The 3,100-nt window shown below is 46.6% G+C and overlaps 1 pseudogene; it reads right to left on the bottom strand.

Annotated features, from left to right (window-relative positions):
* The window catches only part of LOC125035932, a 3,862-nt pseudogene extending 1,398 nt beyond the window's left edge, over positions 1 to 2,464 (bottom strand).
* Between the last annotated feature and the right edge of the window lie 636 nt (positions 2,465 to 3,100).

The following is a 3,100-nucleotide window of genomic DNA, read 5'->3' as shown; positions in this document are numbered from 1 at the left end:
AAGGAGAGAAGGAGAAAAGATGATAAAAGAAGGAAGGAGCGAGATAGAGGAATGAGAGTGAGAGAAAAGGAAAAGAAAATATGAAAAAAGATGAATGAGGAAGAAGGGAGGAAGAGAGAGGATGAGAAAGGATAACAAAAGAAGGGAGAAGCGAGAAAGAAGGAATCAGGAGAGAAGAAGAGAGAAAGAGAGAGAGAGAGAGAGAGAGAGAGAGAGAGAGAGAGAGAGAGAGAGAGAGAGAGAGAGAGAGAGAGAGAGAGAGAGAGAGAGAGAGAGAGAGAGAGAGAGAGAGAGAGAGCGAGAGAGACAGAGACAGAGACAGAGTAAGACAGAGACAGAGACAGAGACAGAGACAGAGACAGAGATAGAGACAGAGACAGACAGACAGACAGAGAGAGAGAGAGAGAGAGAGGATGATAATAGATAAAAAAAAAGAAGATAGGAAGGAACAAGAAAGAGGAATTTAAGAGTTTGTCCTTGAAACCTCGACGTCCGCTGATTGGGTGTCCGTTCGAGGCAAAAACCGGAAGCTGGTGAGACGAAAGGAAACAGAAACAAGAGAGAAGAGGAAGGAAGAAACAGAAGAAGAAGGAGATAAAAGGAAGAGGAAACAGAAGACGAAGGAGATAACAGGAGTAAGAAACAGAAACAAGAGAGAAGAGGAAGGAAGAAACAGAAAAAGGAGGAGATAAAAGGAGGAGGAAACAGAAGACGAAGGAGATAACAGGAGTAAGAAGCAGAAACAAGAGAGAAGAGGAAGGAAGAAACAGAAAAAGGAGGAGATAAAAGGAGGAGGAAACAGAAGACGAAGGAGATAACAGGAATAAGAAACAGAAACAAGAGAGAAGAGGAAGGAAGAAACAGAAGAAGAAGAAGATAAAAGGAAGAGGAAACAGAAGACGAAGGAGATAACAGGAGTAAGAAGCAGAAACAAGAGAGAAGAGGGAGGAAGAAACAGAAGAAGGAGGAGATAAAAGGAGGAGGAAACAGAAGAAGAAGGAGATAAAAGGAGGAAGAAAGAGAAGAAGAAGGAGATAAAAGAACGAAGGAAACAGAAGAAGAGGGAGAAGGAAGGACGAAGGAACAGAAGAAGAAGGAGATAAAAGAAGGAAGAAACAGAAGACGAAGGAGGAAGAAACTGAAGAAGGACGAAGAAGGAAGAAGGAAACAGAAGAAGAGAGAGAAGGAAGGACGAAGGAACAGAAGAAGGAGGCGGAAACAGAAGAAGGAAGAAGAAAAGGAGGGAATGAGATGTAGGAAGAAATGGAGGAGGAGGAGGAGGAGGAGGAAGAGGAGGAGGAGGAGAAGGAGGAGGAAGAGGAGAAGGAGGAGGAAGAGGATGAGGAAGAGGAGGAGGAGGAGGAGGAGGAGGAGGAAGAGGAGGAGGAGGAGGAAGAGGAGAAGGAGGAGGAAGAGGAGGAGGAGGAGGAAGACGACGACGACGAAGAGAAGGAGGAGGATGCGAAAGAGGAGGAAATAGAAATAAAAACAAAATGACACGGAAGAAGGGCAATTAAAAGAAGAAAAATAATAAAGCGAATTTAAAATAAAGAAGCAAACTTATAAATGGAAGAAAGGACAGCAGAGGAAGAGGACAAAAAGATAAAAGATAAAGATATGTGATGTGTTGAAAAGATAAGGAAGAGAACAATGGAAGAGAAGGAAGCAGGCAGTCAAAGAGAGAGAGAAAGAAATAATAATAACAAGAATAAAAAGAAGAAGGGGATGAGAGAGAGAGAGAGAGAAAACAAAAAGAGACGGAGGGACAAAGGACAAAGAGGAAAACAGGAAATCGGTGAATAATAAAGATGATAACGATAACGAAGAGGAAGAGGAAGGAGAGGAGGACAAAGAGGAGGGTAACGAGGAAGGGATGAAGGAGGAAGAGGAGGACAAAGAGGAAGAGAAGGACAGAGAGGAAGGACGACGAAGAAAACTGAAAGATAAACAGAGGAAATGCAACATAAAGATTGAAACAGAAGGAAGGCGACGAAGAAAACTGAAAGACAAACAGAGGAAATGCAACAGAAAGATTGAAACAGAAGGAAGGCGACGAAGAAAACTGAAAGATAAACAGAGGAAATGCAACGTAAAGATTGAAACAGAAGGAAGGGGAAGAAACAGAGGAAGAGTGGAGGGAGGAGAGCTTGCAAAGGGTCACAGAGTCCAAGGCGTGCAAGTCAAGCTCAAACCCAAACTGGAGCAAATGATTGATCAATAAATAACAGACGCTTTCAGAGCAGACTAGACTGATCCTTAAATACGAAAGTGATGTCGAAGGGAAGGCTGTCGATTGGGTTTTAATCTCGAGAAACGTACCCCGCTTTGGGGCGCTTATACTACCGGATCTAGATGTGGGATTCGATCCTAATAAAGAGCATTAGCCTTCGACCCAAACCAGTTCGAATCCTCTACCCGGAGCAGATTGACCCAGTTCTCGAAGCTTCGTGGCCAGGTCGAGCATTATCCTGTCACTGGGGTCTTCCTAATCCTCCCCCGCGTCCTCAGTCTCCTATATCCCCCCTCCCCCCTTCGCCTCCCTCAACCCCACCGAATCCCCTCTCTCCCCTCCCCTCGTCCCCTCCTCTTCCTCCTCCCTCTTCCTCCTCCTCCTTCCCCTCCTCCTCCTATCGTCCCCCTCCTCCTCCTCCTCCTCGTCCCTCCTCCTCCTTCTACCGTCCCCCCCCCCCTCCTCCTCCTCCTCCTCCTCCTCCTCCCTCACAATTCTATTCGTGCAAGAAGCTGCTCTAGTAAATGTCAACAGTGACATGTTAACCCCTGACCTTATGACCTTACCGCGCGATGGCCTTCCTCACTGACCACAAGCTGTCGATTCTCGTTGCTGGCCTTTACGTGGCTGGCGATAAGGCCCTCCTGACGAAGGAATAGGGGGAGACGAGACGAAGTGGAGGAGGTGGAGGAGGTGGAGGAGGTGGAGGAGGTGGAGGAGGAAGACGAATTGGAGGGGGTAGAGGGAGTAGATGAACACAAGGAGGAGGAGGTGAAGGAAGGCGAGGTGGAAGAGGTGGTGGAGGAAATGGAGGTAGTGGAGGAGGTGGAAGAGGTTGAAGAGGAGGAGGTGAAGGAAGACAAAGGGGTG

This window comes from Penaeus chinensis, chromosome 20, assembly GCF_019202785.1.
Source record: "Penaeus chinensis breed Huanghai No. 1 chromosome 20, ASM1920278v2, whole genome shotgun sequence".
NCBI lineage: Eukaryota > Metazoa > Arthropoda > Malacostraca > Decapoda > Penaeidae > Penaeus > Penaeus chinensis.
Note: the sequence above shows the minus strand (reverse complement) of the source record. Positions and strands in the feature narration are given on the sequence as shown.